At 43.9% G+C, this 22,972-nt stretch overlaps 1 protein-coding gene across 2 annotated transcripts in view; it reads left to right on the forward strand.

The window, feature by feature from the left end:
* Window positions 1–22,972, forward strand: part of LOC126183422 (organic cation transporter protein) — a 674,060-nt gene that overhangs the window by 99,997 nt on the left and 551,091 nt on the right. The window lies entirely within an intron of this gene.

Below are 22,972 nucleotides of genomic sequence, written 5' to 3' on the forward strand. Positions count from 1 at the left end.
CTGTATTTCTGTAATTGTATTCTCATGTTATAAAATTGTAATTGACACCAGTTCATCAAATTAAGTAACTTGTAAGCAGTCATTTCACTGCATACATTTCTGTTGGTCATAGTAATGCACAATATGTGAGAAGAAGTGACTGTTAGTGTTTGCACATGTGTTAATAATTCAGCAAGGGACTGGATAACAGAATTGCTGGTTCTAAGGACAATTCCAAAAACTTTGTGAGTGCACAAGTGGTGGTTATGGACTTGCTATATTATCCGCAAGACTCTTCAATGGTGATTGTGCACCCGCGCAGTCACAACAGATGGCTGCTGGCCATGTCTACAAGGACTACAGTGGGTCTGCATCTTTGATGACCCACCAATACCATTATTTCTACAAGGACTACAGTGGGTCTACACCTTTGCTGACTCACCAATACCATTATTTCTACAAGGACTACAGTGGGTCTACACCTTTGATGACCCACCAATACCATTATTTCTACAAGGACTACAGTGGGTCTACACCTTTGCTGACTCACCAGTATCATTATTTCTACAAGGACTGCAGTGGGTCTGCACCTCTGGTGGCCCACCAATACCGTAATCTCTACCAGAACTACAGTGGGTCTGCTCTGTGATGACCTAGCTACCAATATTCTTCAAAACGTCGAATGACTCTGCTGTGGGTTTGCTCTGTTGTGGCCCATTACCTGTCAGCATGTCAAGAGTCAGCACTGTCTTTCCGTTGGAAGGACAACACTACTTCTTCAAGACTGCATGGAAATCCACTACTTCCGTGTGCATTGTCTTTTACTGCTCAGACTTTGAGAAAAGAAACGGCAGTTTCACTGTGTTGAATGATCAGGACTGTCTTTATGGACTGTGAGAAAATTTTAGCTTTTGACCAACATTGTACCAATAAGTGTGTGCATTTGATTTCTTTGTTATTGTAATTACGATTATGAAAAATTTTAACAAATATGTATTGCCCGGTGCCCAAAACAATTTGTAAAATTTTTTGTGGATAGCATGGGGGCTATGTAAGTAGGCTGTTTATGTTTTCTTATTGGCAACGTTACGTAGCGCTCTGTATGAAAATCACTGGCTGTGCTGTGTGCAGTCTGTAGCTAGTTTGCATTGTTGTCTGCCATTGTAGTGTTGGGAGCGGCAGCTGGATGTGAACAGCGCGTAGCGTTGCGCAGTTGGAGGTGAGCCGCCAGCAGTGGTGGATGTGGGGAGAGAGATGGCGGAGTTTTGAAATTTGTTAGACTGGATGTCATGAACTGCTATATATATTATGACTATTAAGGTAAATACATTGTTTGTTCACTACAAAAATCTTTCATTTGCTAACTATGCCTATCAGTAGTTAGTGCCTTCCGTAGTTTGAATCTTTTATTTAGCTGGCAGTAGTGGCGCTCGCTGTATTGCAGTAGTTCGAGTAATGAAGATTTTTATGAGGTAAGTGATTTGTGAAAGGTATAGGTTAATGTTAGTCAGGGCCATTCTTTTGTAGGGATTTTTGAAAGTCAGATTGCGTTGCGCTAAAAATATTGTGTATCAGTTTAAGCACAGTCATGTATAATTTTTTTCAAAGGGGACGTTTCAATTTCTATTTACGGCTGAAATCATCGATGCCTTAACCGCTTTATGATCGCTGATTCCCTGTTCTGCGTTAACTTTTTCAAATAGTTCGGGTCTGTTTGTCACCAGAAGGTCTAATATGTTATCGCCACGAGTCGGTTCTCTGTTTAACTGCTCAAGGTAGTTTTCAGATAAAGCACTTAAAAAAATTTCACTGGATTCTTTGTTCCAACCACCCGTTATGAACATTTGAGTCTCCCAGTCTACATCCGGCAAATTAAAATCTCCACCCAGAAGTATAACATGGTGGGGAAATCTACTCGAAATATTTTCCAAATTATCCTTCAGGTGCTCAGCCACAACAGCTGCTGAGCCAGGGGGCCTATAGAGACATCCAATTACCATGTCTGAGCCTGCTGTAACCGTGACCTTCACCCAAATCATTTCACATTTCGGATCTCCGTCAATTTCCTTCGATACTATTGCACTTCTTATTGCTATAAACACGCCTCCCCCTTCACTGTCCAGCCTGTCTCTGCGGTATACATTCCAATCTGAGTTTAGGATTTCATTACTGTTTACATCTGGTTTCAGCCAACTTTCTTTCCCTAGTACTATATGGGCGTTGTGACCGTTTATTAATGAGAAAAGTTCTGGGACCTTTCTATAGACGCTCCTGCAGTTTACTATTAGCACATTAATATTGTTATTCCCTGTTGCATTTTGCCTACTCCTACCTTTCCGCGTCTCAGGAGGCGTCTTGTCGGGCCTAGGGAGGGCATTCTCTAACCTAAAAAACCCCCATGTGCAGTCCACACTTACTCCGCTACCCTTGTAGCCGCTTCCGGCGTGTAGTGCACGCCTGACCTATTCAGGGGGACCCTACATTTCTCCACCCGATAGCGGAGGTCGAGAAATTTGCACCCCAGATCTCCGCAGAATCGTCTGAGGCTCTGGTTTAAGCCTTCCACTCGGCTCCAAACCAGAGGACCGCGATCGGTTCTGGGAACGATACTACAAATAGTTAGCTCTGATTCCACCCCGCGAGCGAGGCTTTCCGCCTTTACCAATTCCGCCAACCGCCTGTACGAACTGAGGATGACCTCTGAACCCAGACGGCAGGAGTCATTGGTGCCGAAATGAGCAACAATTTGCAGTCGGGTGCACCCAGTGCTCTCTATCGCCGCCGGTAGGGCCTCCTCCACATCTCGGATGAGACCCCCCGGCAAGCAGACAGAGTGAACACTGGCCTTCTTCCCCGACCTTCCCGCTATTTCCCTAAGGGGCTCCATCACCCGCCTAACGTTGGAGCTCCCAATAACTAATAAACCCTTCCCCCCGTGTGCCTGCTCGGACCTTGCTGAGGGTGCAGCCACATGTCCACTCACAGGCACAGTGGGCGATGCCACATGGCCAGCCTCCACATTGACCCTCCGCCTCGTGCGCCGCGAACGCCGCTGAACCCGCCACTCCCCTTGGGGAGAGGGTGGCCCAACCGCGCCCGGTAGCCGCGAAGATGTCTCGACAGCAGGGACAGTGGGTGAAGCATGTAACACCTGGGGTGTACCTTGCGACGCACCAGACTCCCCACTGCCGCTACACTCCGAGGCAGCAGCCTGAAGACGGCTGACCGCGGCCATCAACACGCTCAGCTGTTCGCGAACAGTGGCCAGCTCCTCCTGCGTCCGTACACAGCAGTCACACATCCCATTCATCCTAAGGAATCAATTTACTGAAGAGACGTCGAATCATCCCATGTAGGCTTTCACGGCCGGCGTCTTCATCAGTAAACACTTCCGGGCTAAGTTGCCGTGGTCGATCTGCTAATTCACTAAAGGCGGCTGTTTATTGACTAAACTGTGGTTGCTAGCCATTTCTTGTAGAAAACAATGAAAAGAGCACTACCTGTCTCTGGACTGTATTGAAAACAAACACTGGCACTACTGGCACTATGGTTGACTAAAGGGACTCTCTCTGACTGATTCAAAACAAACACTCTCTGACTGTATTCAAAACAAACACTCTCTGACTGTATTCAAAACAAACACGAAATCTATGGAACACTATTAATAGCACCCGACAATTAAAGCTTCCTAAAAGCAAATACACACGGAAGAAGAAGTGACAAGTAAGAAAAATACAGTTAATACTTAAATTAAGGTAGCTCGCTGCACAGCAGACGTGAAGCAGACGGCAGTTACGACGACACTCGTGTAGGGTATTATTCACAATTTTATTATATTAAATAACACCTATATCTTGGGGCAGTTACTTTCCTGACACGAACAATGCTTCATGTGGCCTTTATGTGGTTCCATGTAAAAAGTCTCCTCCGGCTTTCATGCCCAGTAACTTACGTTATGTTAGTTGTTGACCAATTTGTTCCTCCACCTGAAGCTAGATGAGAAAGATCACACGTTCCAGCTGAAATCAGTTAAAATTTGAATGAAAACTTTCCAAAGATTTCTTTTAGAGCTTTTCTTTTAATGTGAGACACTTCGCTTAGTAAAATGCACGTTCCGTGAACTAGGAGTGCGTCAACTCCAATCATAAACGTGGCATGACAAGAAAAAAATTTAGTACTGCAAGCTACACTAGAAGAAAGAAAATTTAGAGTTTAACGTCCCGTTCGGCTACAAGAGACTGAACACTAGATGAGCGGGAGACGGCTGGGAAAGGAAATCATCTGTGTCTCCTTTGAAGCAACCATCCCAATGTCCGCAGTAAGTGATTTACGGAAAGCTGAATCAGAATAGCCAGACAGTGAGTTGAACTGCGCTACTCCACTATGTGTGTCTGGCACTGCACCATCTCGCTTTACGTTAAAGATTCAACACAGTAAGACAGGTTTTACAGTCAGAAACTGTGCAGGCTTATACATTCCTGGAAATGGAAAAAAGAACACATTGACACCGGTGTGTCAGACCCACCATACTTGCTCCGGACACTGCGAGAGGGCTGTACAAGCAATGATCACACGCACGGCACAGCGGACACACCAGGAACCGCGGTGTTGGCCGTCGAATGGCGCTAGCTGGCAGCATTTGTGCACCGCCGCCGTCAGTGTCAGCCTGTTTGCTGTGGCATACGGAGCTCCATCGCAGTCTTTAACACTGGTAGCATGCCGCGACAGCGTGGACGTGAACCGTATGTGCAGTTGACGGACTTTGAGCGAGGGCGTATAGTGGGCATGCGGGAGGCCGGGTGGACGTACCACCGAATTGCTCAACACGTGGGGCGTGAGGTCTCCACAGTACATCGATGTTGTCGCCAGTGGTCGGCGGAAGGTGCACGTGCCCGTCGACCTGGGACCGGACCGCAGCGACGCACGGATGCACGCCAAGACCGTAGGATCCTACGCAGTGCCGTAGGGGACCGCACCGCCACTTCCCAGCAAATTAGGGACACTGTTGCTCCTGGGGTATCGGCGAGGACCATTCGCAACCGTCTCCATGAAGCTGGGCTACGGTCCCGCACACCGTTAGGCCGTCTTCCGCTCACGCCCCAACATCGTGCAGCCCGCCTCCAGTGGTGTCGCGACAGGCGTGAATGGAGGGACGAATGGAGACGTGTCGTCTTCAGCGATGAGAGTCGCTTCTGCCTTGGTGCCAATGATGGTCGTATGCGTGTTTGGCGCCGTGTAGGTGAGCGCCACAATCAGGACTGCATACGACCGAGGCACACAGGGCCAACACCCGGCATCATGGTGTGGGGAGCGATCTCCTACACTGGCCGTACACCACTGGTGATCGTCGAGGGGACACTGAATAGTGCACGGTACATCCAAACCGTCATCGAACCCATCGTTCTACCATTCCTAGACCGGCAAGGGAACTTGCTGTTCCAACAGGACAATGCACGTCCGCATGTATCCCGTGCCACCCAACGTGCTCTAGAAGGTGTAAGTCAACTACCCTGGCCAGCAAGATCTCCTGATATGTCCTCCATTGACTGGATGAAGCGTCGTCTCACGCGGTCTGCACGTCCAGCACGAACGCTGGTCCAACTGAGGCGCCAGGTGGAAATGGCATGGCAAGCCGTTCCACAGGACTACATCCAGCATCTCTACGATCGTCTCCATGGGAGAATAGCAGCCTGCATTGCTGCGAAAGGTGGATATACACTGTACTAGTGCCGACATTGTGCATGCTCTGTTGCCTGTGTCTATGTGCCTGTGGTTCTGTCAGTGTGATCATGTGATGTATCTGACCCCAGGAATGTGTCAATAAAGTTTCCCCTTCCTGGGACAATGAATTCACGGTGTTCTTATTTCAATTTCCAGGAGTGTATGTCTTGCGGCAAGTGCAACTCTTGGCGCTCAAATTGCCCAGAATATATCCATGCAGAATTTGGGAAGATAACACTCAGCAACTCTTGGCGCGCAAATTGCCCAGAATATATCCATGCAGAATTTGAGAAGATAACACTCAGTGACTTCCAACAGACTTTACACATAATTTCAAACCTTTTTGAAACTTTTTCTCGTTGACACGTCCCACAAAATAATGAGAGGAAAAAAAGTTTATCGTTTGCTATATTTTCTCTGTTCGTGAAGCAAAAATTCAGCATCAGCATGTTTTAATTTATTACTCGTTAGCTAAGAAATTTCTTCTCAATACACTTTGCAGACAGACAAAATTATTTCATTATGCGATATATAATTCAGGAGATATAACGCCATAAAGAATTGAGTAGCGTGAAACAGTGTTTTATACATGGGAGATCGATTCTTTAAAGAACTGCGCTTTCTGATGTTTCTGTTATTGTAAATAAGATGACATCTGATGTCAACAAGCTGTATTGTAGAGGTGTAAGTGCTGCAGCGGCTGACATCGGAGCTCTTATTTAACTAATTTTTCCTGTTTAGTGTGAGCTTTTTAGCATCCTGTTAAGATGCTGTAAGTTCGATCCCTGGTGACCTACAGGGCAGAGATGCTCTCCATAATATAGTGGAAATTTAAGAGAAATAACGTCGCGCAACGGATTACGTCTTATTGGATGAAAATTATTATGGGTGGACCAATTAAGCGTGGAAGTGTGGGTACCACACCCCACACTGATATATTAATGAAGCGGCTCATCTAACTACAAAATGAAATTAGTTGTCACTATAACAGTTTGCTTTATTAGTATAAGACATCAACCAAATGATTTACCCACTAGATCAAGCAAGTAAATATTTAATAAGTGGACAGAACATTGTAATAGCGATGGCGCAAGTGGGTGGACATATTAAAGGATACTGTGAAACAATATCTCGGGTATAGGCAATGACTGTGAAAATTGTTAGTGATTTGAAAAAGAATCCCAGAAAAGCAAGTACGAACACCAACAGATTCACCAACGTGTATGATTGGTGCAAATAGCTGGCTGCAAATGTTAAACCAGAGCAATTAAATCCTGATGTAACTTAAGGGGGTGTAGGACGTCAAACGGGCAGACTTCGAGAAGGAGAGGCACCACAGGACATTTTAATTTGCACTGTCTATACTTTTACAAATAAATTCATAAAAGTTTGTCAGCATCGCCAGGAAGGATTCAAGCTTCACACCCATTGCAGTGGAAGTTCGAAAACACGAAAAAATAATATTTTTTAAATGTGAAATTACATGATTTTTTCACTTACTGTTGGCTGCATTTGTTGCTATAGGTACACTTTTCTTCATAAGTAAGAGAGATTCTTCGATGAATTTTGCACAGCTTACAAACCATACTTACAGGTGTATGAAACTCTAGAATTTATTTAATCTATGGAAAAATGAATGGGCCGTTACGTTTTAAACTTCGTGTTTAGAGAAAACTCGAATTTTATAGTTAATTATCTCAATTTTTTCCACAGTTTTTAACAGATTTGGGAAATTCTAGAGTTTCATACACCTGTAAGTATGGTTTGTATGCTGTGCAAAATTCATCGAAGACTCTCTCTTACTTGTGAAGAAAAGTGTACCTACAGCAACAATGCAGCCAATACCAAATGAAAAAATGATGAAATTTCACACATAAAAAATATTGTTTTGTTATGTTTTTGAACTTCCTCTGCTATGAGTGTGAATCCTGAATCCTTCCTGGTCATGCTGACGAAGTTTTATGAATTTATTTTTAAAAGTATAGACAGTGCAAATTAAAATGTCCTGTGGTGCCTCTCCTGCTCCAAGTCGGCCCGTTTCAGTTCTATCCCCCTTAACTAGCTTCACGGCCCTCTCGTTTCGGTGACTGCGTTGCCAGCTCATGATTACCACCCTTAGTTGGAATGGGCGTGGAAGACTGCTGCTGCAGTGGCTGGAAATTCTGAGTCCAACACAACCTCTGTACTCTGGTCTAAATTTCAGACGTCTCTCTCCAGAGTATTCTGCAACGTCCTAGAGCAAGTCTACTCTTCGATGTCGCTGCGACAAGTGTTTTCTGACTTTACTCACAGAAAAATAGCTGGTTTTGCCAGAGTAGGAATCTCGCCGGGCAGTTGCAGCAGACCTTGCGAATTCTGACCAACATTTATTTTATAAACATGTTTAAATAATTCCTATTCTCATGGATTCTGTCACAGTTGACCAATAATGATGTGGCACAGGAAAGTGGGCAGAAAATCTCTCCGACTACATGACAGGTTTGCACGTAGACACATTTAGGAAAACCACCTTATACCGAAATAATTAATGTGAACCAATCAGAGTCATTCTTACTCCAGTTTAAATGAACGTCCCTTCATGGTGCAGCTACAGACAACGACCGGTGCCACGGGCTCGAGTTCTGAATGCCTCATCTGGCTTTCAGATCTTTATCTCAATAAAAAAATTCTTTCTAGAATCTTGCACAATGGACTTTTATGGAACGCAGGCCATCGTCCTCCATGCCTCCTATGCGAGGCTGGAACACTGTGACTTCCCTGTTCTTTGCCTGCTCGGGGGCTGCTTTCACTGCCAAAGAAATTTATGACACTCTGGTCCTTCTAAGTTAATTTCCCTTTCTTGAGCCAGCTAAAGAAAACTCCCAAGCCTGCAGAAAATAACAGGTCCTCCTCGCCATAGTAAAAGGAAGGGAGAAGAAGAAGCAATTCACTGCTTAATCATTGGCTGTAGTGTATATTGTCTGCAGGTTTCATGCAGCGTTAAAGAATCGCCTATACTCACTGTTGGGATGTGCAAAATACATTATAGCATAGGTTGCGTGACATTTTGGCCATAAACTGCCACATAACACCAAGACACCAAATCGATCAATCTGGTCTGCTATAAAAGCCACAAAGAAGCTGCTGTTATCGAAAGAAAGGACTTGTTTAAACAGACTACGCCATAGGAACGCATTTTTGAAACATCAGATTTCAGTTTTTCAACCTGATCTAACAGTCGAAGGCATTAAAGCTTTCGCTTCCGGACCACGAGGAGGTGTGCTGGGCCTCGATCGAATACGCCCAACGGATTAACGACGTGAGCCAAATGAGTTGAGCAGCCTGGATGTGGTTTTTAGCCGGTTTCACACATCCAGTTGGGTAAAAACGGAGCTGGTATCCACGTCCTGCCTCCGATACATGCTACGCAAACATTTATAAAACATTCTTATACTTGGATATAAAACAACACTAGATACATGGAGACGTAGGACAAGTCTAGGAAGAAGCAGACTTCATCAACATGGCGCCCCACAGCTTTACATGTCAAGTTAGCCAGAGGGAAGCGTCCTGGGACCTCTGCTGTTCGTGATCTATATAAATGACCTGGGTGACAATCTGAGCCGTCCTCTTAGGTTGTTCGCAGATGATGCTGTAATTTACCGTCTAGTAAGGTCATCCGAAGACCAGTATCAGTTGCAAAGCGATTTAGAAAAGATTGCTGTATGGTGTGGCAGGTGGCAGTTGACGCTAAATAACGAAAAGTGTGAGGTGATCCACATGAGTTCCAAAAGAAATCCGTTGGAATTCGATTACTCGATAAATAGTACAATTCTCAAGTCTGTCAATTCAACTAAGTACCTGGGTGTTAAAATTACGAACAGCTTCAGTTGGAAAGATCCCATAGATAATATTGTGGGGAAGGCGAGCCAAAGGTTGCGTTTCACTGGCAGGACGCTTAGAAGATGCAACAAGTCCACTAAAGAGAGAGCTTACACTACACTCGTTCGTCCTCTGTTAGAATATTGCTGCGCGGTGTGGGATCCTTACCAGGTGGGATTGACGGAGGACATCGGAAGGGTGCAAAAAAGGGCAGCTCGTTTTGTATTATCACGTAATAGGGGAGAGAGTGTGGCAGATATGATACGCGAGTTGGGATGGAAGTCATTAAAGCAAAGACGTTTTTCGTCGCGGCGAGATCTATTTACGAAATTTCAGTCACCAACTTTCTCTTCCGAATGCGCAAATATTTTGTTGATCCCAACCTACATAGGTAGGAATGATCATCAAAATAAAATAAGAGAAATCAGAGCTCGAACAGAAAGGTTTAGGTGTTCGTTTTTCCCGCGCGCTGTTCGGGGGTGGAATGGTAGGGAGATAGTATGATTGTGGTTCGATGAACCCTCTGCCAAGCACTTAAATGTGAATTGCAGAGTAATCATGTAGACGTAGATGTAGATGTACTTAAGTCAACGAAAGGTAAATTAAGGGTATGCCGCGGTGTGCTACATTTATGATATATACAGAGTCAGAACGTATTTTTTTTATGCATTTAAAGTTTTTCTAACATCCTATGCTTCAGTGATAAGTAACGCTTGGTGCCGTGGAATTATAAGGGGTGATCAAAAACTTCCATTTGATAGCGTTGCTGCAGCTAAATGCAACACAACGGGACTCCAATGCGGGTATAGAAGCACCGACACGTAAGCAAGGGATTACTAGGATACTCGCGTATTTCCAATGTTCGTGCGGTAAATACGGAGACATGAACTATGGAGACCAAATGCTTCCACACAGGACCAACGTCCTGTAATTCTTTTCTTTGCTGCCGAAGGCCAAACAACGGTAGGCATCCACCGGAGAATGTAGAATGTGTATGGGCAGTATGTCCATCGAAGATCATTGTTGAGTAATGGTGAGTCAAGTTCCGCGGGGAGGCCAGCCTCATCCACTACAGACGCCAATCCAAGTGGGAGACACTCGAGCATCCGCTCTATACTCCTGATCTCTCCCCATGCGATCATCACGCCTTGAGTCCATTAAAAAGCAACTTGAAGGGTCGACGATTCCTGTCGGACGAGGATGTGGAGCAGGCTGTTATGGACATCTTCACTCAGCAGGATACGATGTTTTGCCAAACGGTTATCTTCAACCTGGTGCGTGTGTGAGATGATTGCCTCAATGCTCAGGGCTATTTTGCCAGACTGGCATACCGATTCTGGACTGTACGGCCTTCGAACGGAATAGTTTTGATCACTACTAACACAAAATATGTGCTCGGGTGAACAAAGCGGAACCGCTTTATAAGTCTTATCAATAGCTATATTATATTGCTACTTAAAACAAATCAACAGAGATAAGGAGGGATAACTTAAAGAGAAAGCTTGGTGAACTGGACTAACAAGATAAGCCTTCGCTACACACCTGTTCGGTTTGGTGACAAGGATTCTGGTGGAAGACACGTTGGTAGTCGTTATTATTGTTTTAAATCATAAAAACAGAGAAGACCTCTACAGTAAATAACAAACAGAAGTTAATGACACAGCAGGAAATTATATACATAAGAAATACCCACTCGATAAGAGTACACACATCGGAAATCCTGTAGTTAAACGACCTAGCCGGCAACTGACATTAAAAGCCGGCCAACGTGTTGACCTCTTACGTCCCGCCACTAACAGAATAATCAGGATTATGAGATCCCACAACTAAACGATTTTATAACACAGCCATTAAAGGTGTTCGCCATTGCCGCTTCTTCAATACAAAAAAGAGAAAATATGTTTGAAGGTCACTGATAAGAACATACAACACTTACGTTTAACAAGAGAACCAAATAAACAAAGATACACTATAAGTTCATAACGCTACAGTTCCCATAAGTCTGCAAAAACTGGTTAAAATCGCTTAGAATAGTTCATAACGCCCCCTGTTCATAACGCAGCTTATATTCCAGTGTTCGATCTCAGTACATACATCCCTCAATTCCGAGTACATAAAGCATTATTTGGTCACAATTTTCAAATAAAATTTTAATTACAAAAAATCGTTACAGCAACTTGGAATGAAGGCGATGCACTTGCATTATCTAAACAAAATATTTATAGGTAAATAACTACGCCAGCAGTGACTGAAGAGAGACTTTTCTAGAACCTATTCAGTCATATGAAACATGGCATTAAAAAAGAGGATTCAGATGTACTACATCTCTATACTTAGTATTTAATTTCGTTGATCCATGTTGATACTCGTCTAGTGGTGTGCTTCATTGTGAAGATTGTCTTCATTTACATATACTGGCATCCTTTTATGATTCGTCTGTGGCTCTTGCATCCAGCTTCTGTATATGATATTACCTTTATTGATGTTGATGATTGTAAATTGTCGAGCTTACGAATATCAAGATAGATAAAATCATCACGGAAGTGTAGATCACACGAAACCAGCAACACTGAATAATTATATATCACAATAATGCACAATATACATAAATATGAAAATCTGGGTCGATGGTTTATTGTGGTGGTGCGGATGGTTTGAATGTTTTCGGACAAAACCGTGTGCTACACTCATATTAAACGTAAGAGAATGATTGATTTCAGAGGGTATGCAGAAGAGAAAATCATGCAGAAGAATGTTACTGTAAGTTATATTGGTAATTTCCTCGACACTACAGCCAAGTAAATTGACATATATATAGCGCTTACCACGACGAGGTTAAGGTTGACTGTCCTGTGATTTATGTGCGGACATATTGTCTGGCACCCTAACAACATGCTGGTGCCATTTATGTTGATGTGTTCGTGCATACTGCACATTTTATTCTACATGCCATTGTTTTCGTACATTTTCACTTCTCACTTTATATGTCGAAGTGCCTGACAGGCCACTAAGATTTATCATGAAATGTATTCGCAAACTGCGAATGCGGGACCGCAACAGCTGTGCAGTTTACTGGAAACAAATGAAAATTTGTGCCGCACCGGAACTCGAATCCGAATTTCCCACTTTACACCAGCGATCGCCTTAAGCACGTCAGCTATACTAGCACGATTTACGGACGGATCCATACTTCCATTCCGTAAGTCCCATTGCCTGCTTCCCATAGTGCTCAAACAATGATGTGATTTCTGCACAGGTAGAGACTTACTTTAGTTTCCTCGTCAGGTTGGCTTGGTTTTCGATTGAAAAACATTAGACGGATGTGACAAAAAAAAGGTTCAAATGGCTCTGAGCACTATGGGACTTAACTGCTGTGGTCATCAGTCCCCTAGAACTTAGAACTACTTAAACCTAACTAACCTAAGGACATCACACACATCCATGCCCGAGGCAGGAATCGAACCTGCGACCGTAGCAGTCGCGCGGTTCCGGACTGGGCGCCTAGAACCGCGAGACCACCGCGGCCGGCGGATGTGACAAAAGTCATGGGATATAAAGTGGCGGTAGTATCGCGTACACAAGGTATCAAAGAACAGTGCATTGGCGGAGCTGTCATTTGTACTCAGGTGATTCATGTAAAAAGGTTTCCGACGCAATAGACAACAAGAAATAGTGGTTGGAGCTACACGCATCGGACATTACACTTCGGAAATCGTTAGGGAATTCAATATTACGAAATCCACAGTGTGACGTGTGTGCCGAGAATTCCAGATTTCAGGCCTTACCTCTCCCCACGGACCATGCAGTGGTCGACGGCCTTCACTTAACAACAGAGAAAAGCAAAGTTTTCTTTCAGTTGTCAGTACGGACAAGCAACTCTACGTGAAATAACCGCAGACATCAATGTGGGACGAAATGTGGAGTTAATGGACAATGGCAGCGGACGATCGACTCGAGGACCTTTGCTAACACTACGACATCGTCTGCAGCGCCTCTCCCGTCCTGGGCTTGTGACCATATCGGTACGACAGTAGACGACTGGAAACCCGTGGCCTGGTCGGATGAGTCCCGATTTCATTTGGTAAGAGCTCATGGTATGGTTCGAATGTGGCGCAGACCGCACGAAGCTATGGCCTCTAGCTGTCATCGAGGCACTGTACAAGCTGATGGCGGCTCCATAATGATGTGGGCTGTGTTTACAAGGACCCTATGTTCACAAAGAACAATGGAATTTTTGTAGATGACATGCTCCATGTCACCAGGCCACAATTTTTCGCGATTGGTTTGAAGAACAGTCTGGATAATTCGAGCGAATGTCTTGGCTACCCAGATCACCCAGATGAATCCAATCGAACATTTATGGCACATAGTCGTGAGGTCAGTTCGTACACAAAATGCTGTAACGGCGACACTTCCGCAATTACGGTCAGCTGTAGCGGCAGCATGCCTCAATATTTCTACAGAGGGCTTCTAACTTCAAAAAAAAAGAGTGGCTCAGAGCACTATGGGACTTAACTGCTGAGGTCATCAGTGACCTAGCACTTAGAACAACTTAAACCTATCTAACCTAAGGACATCACACACATCCATGCCCGAGGCAGGATTCGAACCTGCGACCGTAGCGGTCGCGAGGTTCCAGACTGAAGCGCCTAGAACCGCTCGGCCACACCGGCCGGCCCCTGACGCTCAACTTTACAGACACGGTCAAATACGAAACTGCACTAATGCATGAAAATTTAGATATTTCTGGAGTCTATTCACTCGCGTTTAATGATTACCACGATATTTCCTGTGAATGGACCAGACATCACATTCCTTTCGTCGATGTCCAATATTGTTTAATAATTGTATAGTGGAACTCTCTGTCTCTCTCTCTCTCTCTCTCTCTCTCTCTCTATCTCTCTCTCTCTAACACACACACACACACACACACACACACACATTGCCAGACAACTTAGATATATCCAGAATGAAATTTTCACTCTGCAACGGAATGCGCGCTGATATGAAACTTCCAGGAAGATTAAAGCTGTATGCTAAACAGAGACTCGAACTCGGGACCGTTGCCTTTCGCGAACAAACGCTCAACCAAATTCTTTTTCTTATTGCTTCATTTTGCTCGGACGTTATATGACACCGGTTTAAGTTCATCGTTGATCTCTCTCTCTCTCTCTCTCTTTTTATTTATTTTATTTTATTATTTATCTATTTATTTTTTTTTTTTGCGGAGGGTAGCAAGTTCTCTGATCGAAGACGCTGAGCTACCGTGTCGGTGCCAATTGACCTACTTTACACGGCTGGGGTTCCGTCACCACAACTTAACTTGTACCGGTACCCCATCTCCTGCCTTCCCGACTTCCCGAGTTCGAGTCTCAGTCCTGCACAGTTTCCAGCTGCCAGAAAGTTTCAGCTTAGATATAGAAAACATACATGAACTTTATAAGGAATATAACTTGCAGCTGAACTAATTCTGTACTGCCACTTGTATTCGTCTTTTCAAAGCAACTAGAAGAGTAAGCACGTCGGCTTGACCAATTTTAGCAAAAACATCACGTCGTTACCGAGATACTACACCAAATTCAACTGGGATACATTTCGGCACAGTGCCTGAGGCACGTTAGCAGATAGATAGCTTCTTTGTATCAGTAACATGATATTTGAGAAGTAAGTAGGTACAATGTAACTGCTTGCATGCACGCAAGGCGTCGCGTGCGACAATCTGGACGAGAATATAGACCACACGCGCTCGTGTTCCCTATGACTAACTCGTGTCTCGCTGTATAGGATTTTGAGGTGATAAAGTTTTCTACTTTGCCAACTCACGACATACTCTACACACAGAATTAGTTTCTCTTTGATGCTACTGGTTTGCAGTAACGTAACTTCCTACAGCTTGTACCTATTCACATATTTGCCAGTGCAAAAATATGTCGTTATTTGACCATTAGTTCAATAAGTGAAACTTCGTGGCAGATTAAAGGTGTATGCCAGGCCGGTATTCAAACCCGGAGCCTTGTATTTTTATGGCAACGCTCTTACCGACTGAGCTCCCACGTACGACTCACTGCCCTCCCTTACAAGCGGAATATTCCTTTCCATTTAGTGCATTAAAACGCATAGGAACAACGTTCACAAATGACCGGGAGGCTAATTACATCGAAATTGCTCTCTCGTGCACATGGTTGTGCTTAATACTTCGAGCGTCAACGCTGTCTAAACTCACCACACATTTCACAACATCAGATACATATCTCCCTGATGATTAACACGTGGCCACTACAGACTCCTGACTTCCGAGAGGAAGTCGTCATTAGTCGATCGAGCAATAAATTCTCCTGCACACATCCCGTCATTAGAATAGCAGTATCGAGCGCTTCCTTATGAATTAGTGCCACCCACTTACCACGAATCTAAACTCAGTTTTTAGGATGACATTCTGTTTCTCTAGCTGCGTAACGGGCAACTTGATAAAGAACATTTCCGTTGCTATTGTGGTACTGTGAATGCGTTATAACAGAATTAAAGGTTACTGGTGATAATTTACACCGTCGTATATGCAGCAAAACATGTTCTTCATATATCTATAAATAATCCCTTTATTACTCGAAGACAGTACTAAACTGGCTAAATTGAAAAATTTGGTGGGTGTATCAAATTAGAACTGATAAGTCAGAGGTGAACAAAAATATGGTGGATAGGGAAAGATGTTATCATTCCCAGTATGGAAGCATGCACACATTTTACCAAAAAAAAAAAAAATGGAAAGCTAAAGATAAAAAAGGTCACGATCTTTAAAAGAAGCGGAAATCGAAGACCATCATGACTAAACATCCAGATACTCTCATGAAGACATTTGGTGAAACCGTTGCAAACCAAAATGTGGATGAGCATGCCGGTATTTTATCACCATATCATCCAAAAATGAGACCAGGACAATAAAAACTACATCTCATGGCTCAGAATCTGTGGAAAAGTCAAGAGGAAAGCATTTTCACGTCTCAAAAACTTTTGATTCAATATGTATATTAATTTATATTCCTCACGCTGTTAATTAGGTCACGCAAACGACAGAAAGAAAACGAAACTAGGGAGATTTAAGTAGTACGACCATACGGCTCGCTATAGGATTAATAAAGAGAATCTTTATCCCTTACAAGAAATATACATAAGTAAATATACTTCCCGAGAATGTGCCACATAGAAATCAAAAGACAGTTAACGGTTCTTTAAGGCTATTATTGTTTGTATCTGTGTCTACTAACGTCTGTCAAAAGTGTTTAGACGTTTCAACGATTATTTCGTAAAATTAGAAATTACAAATAAACTAGTCTCTGGCTGCTTGCTGACATCATCGATCAGCAATACATGCAACAAACCTGTGTCTCCAACGCAACACAAAATTTGAGACATCAGCGGTCGGCAGACAAAATTTTGTGTGGTACTGTAGAAACAGTATTGGCAGCAAGCTATAATCCCGATCAGCCATAGACTAATTTATTTACAATTTCAGGTCATCATACGTCTACGTTCCCGCCTTCCATCACGACGTAAAGTTTATTTCACAAAAATTTCTTCTGGAAGGTTCACAATATGCTGTTGATACAAATGTCAGTCAAAGCGATAAATTATTTCTGCTTATTTGAACTCGTCTGAATAATTATATATGATAGTTTAAATTTTAATATTACATGTCTGTCGAGGGTTAAGCGTTATTAGAGATAGAGCAGTTCATCAGAATAAGCATAAGACTGGAAATCGACCGTATCCTTTCGAATAGAAATTTTTTCCATTCACTTTAAACGATTTAGAAAAACCTAAATGCGAGTAGTCGGATGGGTATTTGAATCTCGTTCCTGCAGTGCCATAATCAATGCCCTTCCTCGCTCTGAGTCTGGAAGAAATATATAGCACAGAATTCGGTCTCCAGTTACACTAGCGAAATTTATCGGCTAATACTTCGAATGATTCTGAAAGGACGAGGACGCAACAGGTGTCTTTCGACTGTTGTGCGCATTGCGGACACCCCGAGCTACCGCTGCAACCGAGATCGTACCAGCACATAATGGAGTTGATATTCCATTGCTTGCTTCTGTCACTGTCGAACGCAAATACGTCCTACCCCAGATACACTTGCTCACTTGCCGTGGTGCGTGGAGACGAAGGGAGTGACTCTTGTTACAGGCACTGATGATGTTCCGCTCGAATTATGGGTGTAAACCCAGTATCATGTAACCACTTCGAAACTATCACACAGCGGATCAAAATCGCAAACTTAGCTGCAAGGGAAGCGAGGAATACAATTCAGAGGCCGGCCGGAGTGGCCGTGCGGTTCTGGGCGCTACAGTCTGGAGCCGAGCGACCGCTACGGTCGCAGGTTCGAATCCTGCCTCGGGCATGGATGTGTGTGATGTCCTTAGGATAGTTAGGTTTAATTAGTTCTAAGTTCTAGACGACTGACGACCTCAGAAGTTAAGTCGCATAGTGCTCAGAGCCATTTGAACCATTTGAACCAGTACAATTCAGAGAGTAAAACGTTTACTAGATCTGATACCTAAAAATGAAGTCGACGTGTGGATTTTTCTGTGCCACAAACAATATAAAGCAGTCGAAGAGTCAGGAATAGAATCTTTCACAATCTTAAAAGATATTAGAAGTGTGCTGACTTTTAACTATGTTTCACAAATATTTCTCTCCGATTGCACCACTTCCTGTCGCCAGGGGAATTTTGTCCTGCCTACCGCGGTGGCCGTGCGGTTCTAGGCGCTCCAGTCCGGAGCCGCGCTGCTGCTACGGTCGCAGGTTCGAATCCTGCCTCGGGCATGGGTGTGTGTGATGTCCTTAGGTTAGTTAGGTTTAAGTAGTTCTAAGTTCTAGGGGACTAATGACCACAGCAGTTGAGTCCGATAGTGCTCAGAGCCATTTGAACCATTTTTGAATTTTGTCCTCTAGTGAGAAATGAAGAGAAATTTTAGCGCATTGCTTCTTAGAGAAGGAATAAATGTTTAGTTAGGCAAGGATAACATGAAGCCACGTGAAACACAAATCATAAGCCGAATCCCAACCCAGCTCAAACTTAGAAAAACAGTAGATGCAGCAATGCACACCCAGCCATGTTTCACTCTTCGGTCAGAAGTTGGAAAGAACGTGAAACAAGACTCATCCGACCAAACGACATTGCTCCATATTCCAGGTTCCAATGGCTCTGAGCACTATGGGACTTAACTTCTGAGGTCATCAGTCCCCTAGAACTACTTAAACCTAACTAACCTAAGGACATCACACACATCCATGCCCGAGGCAGATTCGAACCTGCGACCGTAGCAGTCGCGCGGTTCCGAACTGTAGCGCCTAGAACCGCTCCGCCACATCGGCCGGCCCATAGTCCAGGTTTTATGGCTTTCGCGCCACTTTTTTCTGTTACGGGCATTTGCACCGCTGATGAGTGGTAATGGAATTCCAGCTCGCCCTGCAAGTCCATGCTTACAAGGGAACCTCCCCATCGCACCCCCCTCCGATTTAGTTATAAGTTGGCACAGTGGATAGGCCTTGAAAAACTGAACACAGAAGAAGTTGTGGAACTATGAAAAAATAAGCAAAATATACAAACTGAGTAGTCCATGGGAAAGATAGGTAACATCAAGGAGAGCGTGAGTTCAGGAGCGCTGTGGTCCGTGGTTAGCGTGAGCAGCTGCAGAACGAGAGGTCATTGGATCAAGTCTTCCCTCGCGTGACAAGTTTAATTTTTTTATTTTCAGACAATTATCAAAGTTCAGGCACTCACACATAATCAACTGCGCTCTCCAAAATTCCAGGACATGTTCAGATTTGCTTGGAGATATGCAGGATTTGACGATCTACATACGGAAAAATTTGAAAACGTTAAAAAACATATGTTTTGACAGAGCACAGGGAAAACTGTGCGCCTGTGAAACTGTTGCATTCATTTGTTGCAGTTTATGTGACAAACTCTTATGTTTTCATCACTTTTTTGGGAGTGATTATCACAGCCACAAGAAAACCTAAATCGGGCAAGGTAGAAGGATCTTTTTACTCATTCACCAAGTGTACAAGTTAGGTGGGTCGGCAACATATTCCTGTCATGTGACGCACATGCCGTCACCAGTGTCGTATAGAATATGTCAGACGTGTTTTCCTGTGGAGGAATCGGTTGACCTATGACCTTGCGATCAAATTTTTCGGTTCCCATTGGAGAGGCACGTCCTTTCGTCTACTAATCGCACGGTTTTGCGGTGTGGTCGCAAAACACAGACACTAAACTTATTACAGTGAACAGAGACGTCAATGAACGAACAGACAGATCATAACTTTGCGAAAATAAAGAAAGTAAACCTTTCACTCGAGGGAAGAGTTGAACCAAGGATCTCTCTTTCCGGAGCTGCTCACGCATACCGCGGGACCACGGCGCTTCTGAAGTCACAGTCTCCTTGATGTTGCCTATCTTGCACATGGACTACTCAGTTTGTATATTTTGCTTATTTTTTTTCATAGTTCCACACAACTTCTTCCTGTTTTCTCGATCGATCTCAAATGGTTCAAATGGCTCTGAGCACTATGGGACTTAACTACTGAGGTCATCAGTCCCCTAGAACTTAGAACTACTTAAACCTAACTAACCTAAGGACATCACACACATCCATGTCCGAGGCAGGATTCGAACCTGCGACCGTAGCGGTCACGCGGTTCCAAACCGCAAGGCCACACCGGCCGGCCCTCGATCGATCTGTGTTCAGTTTTTCAAGGCCTATCCACTGTGCCAACTTATAACTAAATCTGAGGGGGGTGCGATGGGGAGGTTCCCTTGTTAGTGTGATTTTGGTGCTGACGGGATTTGCGAATGCGACATTCAATTCCGTAGCGACTTTCGCTGCTGTCGTCCTCTTATTTTTCGTTGCAGTCCTCTTCAATGACCGTCTGTCACGATCACCCAACACACACTTCGTGAGTTAACGGATGATTTTTTTTCCGATTACCCTGTATGCGGTATAAATCTTCGATACCGTGTCTCTTGAAGTTCCAAACACTTCGGCTCTCCTGTTTATAGAAGCACCCACCATAGGAACACCAACAATTTCCCCCTTTAGAATTCCTTTAGCTCCGACATAATGCACTCACAGATATACAGAACACTGTTCTGACCGCGGCTGACACTCCCAATGTACTCGGGGCATTGTCCAGGTGCCGTGCGTTGTCAGATACAACACCGCAAACTGCAGGCTTGGCTAGTATGTGCATTTATGTCAACCATGTATTTCTTGCGCTGCTTCCATATTTTTGTCCGAGCTCTGTAGGTATACCAAGAAATGTGGCTCTCCTTGTAGCTTGAAATGAAAGTGAGGCTCGGAAAATAAGGTACACTGGTAATTTTCTAATTCACTTAGCAATTTCCAATTTTTTGTAAGAAAGCTGACTTTATTTGACAGAACTGTCCCCACTATGTTGATTCATCGTAAGGTTTTTGTTACATCTCAACTCTTCCCATCGATTTTCAATGATTTGCTAAAATTCCATGCTACTTTTTAGAGACGACATGATGTAACGAATATGAAGTTATATCATTGTCTAACAGAAAAGCTTCTGTCCACAAATCAGCACAGATTTGGAAAGCATCGCTTGTGCGAAACTCAGCTTCCCCTTTCAATATATGATATCCTGCAAACCGTGGATGGAGGACAACAGGCAAACTCCATATTGTTATATTTTCGGAAAGCGTTTGACACGATGCCCCCCTGCAGACTTTTAACCAAGGTCTGAGCGTGGAATAGATTCCAAGATATGTGAGTGGCTCAAAGTCTTCGGAAGCAGTAGAACCCGGTACGTTCTTTTCGACGGCAAATGTTCATCAGGGACAACGGTATCATCAAGAATGCCCCATGGAAATCTCAGGAAAGTCTGATAGGAACGCTCTAGTTCTCTATATACACTGCGCAAAAGCATTACAGAATGATATCGGTTTATTGGGAGAATAGGAAACTGTAGCTCATCAGTAAAGGAGACCGTGTGCAGAACACTTCTCGGTTGTTTGGGCTCCCCAGCAGGTAGGATTAAAGGAAGACATCGAAGCAACTGAGAGGCTTGCCACTAGATGCGTTATCGGTAGATTAAATCAACACGCGATCATCATGCGGACGCATCGTGAACTGGAATGGGAATCCCTGGTTATAGGACGATATTCTTTTCGCAAAACTCTATTGAGAAAATTTAAAGAACCAGCATTTTCAGCTGATTGCAAAAGATTGTATTGCTGCCAACGTGCAATTAAGGACCGCAAGGACAAGATAAGAGAGATTAGGACTCGTATGGAGCCATTCGCAGGTGAATATGCACTCTCCTTTTGTATTTTTGACCATGCAGTAAGGCGGAGAGAGTAGCAGTGCAGTAGAGTTGGTTCCCGTACCGTAGCCAAGTGTTCGTCCGCAGCTCGTGGTCGTGCGGTAGCGTTCTCGCTTCCCACGCCCGGGATCCCGGGTTCGATTCCCGGCGGGGTCAGGGATTTTCTCTGCCTCGTGATGGCTGGGTGTTGTGTGCTGTCCTTAGGTTAGTTAGGTTTAAGTAGTTCTAAGTTCTAGGGGACTGATGACCATAGATGTTAAGTCCCATAGTGCTCAGACCCAGCCAAGTGTTTCACAACGACAGAACCGAAAGTTTATCTATTTCTGTTACTACTTCAAGCATCTACATCTATATATGCAGCCATTTCACTATTTCCATATGTCTTTCAGGCGATATGTTACTATTTAGCTCGTTGTATACAACAAGATCATCAGATGGAAAGATACATAATAAAGTTCTATATTCTCTTCACAATGAGGCCATTGAAGATTCAGCCATGGAGCACACTCTCGTATTTGGCTGTTGAATGGGCTTTGACTTTCATTAAAGAGTAATTCTGGGAAAGCAGCCCATCTTTGAACACCGCTGCTCCCGAATGTTTGCCCAGTGTTTTTTCTTAACCTACACGCTCAGAAGTGATGATTATGTTATGGGCTCAGAGAATGTGTCGTCTCATTGCTGTAAAGTACTCGAAAGAACGTTAATTAATATTACAGAACATTACTTTTGTAAAATTATCTGTCCTTCACACTATCTGAGTAATTCCAGACGTGTCAACCTCGAACATATCGCTCATGGAATTGTTTATCGTAGGTGGGTGCACTTTGGGCTGCTGACAATCTTGACCGTGCAACCCGGACCTCCAGCTTATCAGCGGTCCTCCTGAACACAAATACGTACCTGTGGTATACAGTGAGAGCTGTTGCTTCAATGCAGCGTCTACTAAAAACCTAGGCGTTACATCGTTATTACTCTATCGAAACCGCTGGCATTGGTTTTAGTAGCTTGATGGCACTAAGGATACACACAGTAGTGCCAAGAAAGGAATTAATCACGGCCA

Source organism: Schistocerca cancellata, chromosome 4, assembly GCF_023864275.1.
Source record: "Schistocerca cancellata isolate TAMUIC-IGC-003103 chromosome 4, iqSchCanc2.1, whole genome shotgun sequence".
In the NCBI taxonomy this organism is placed as follows: Eukaryota; Metazoa; Arthropoda; class Insecta; order Orthoptera; family Acrididae; genus Schistocerca; species Schistocerca cancellata.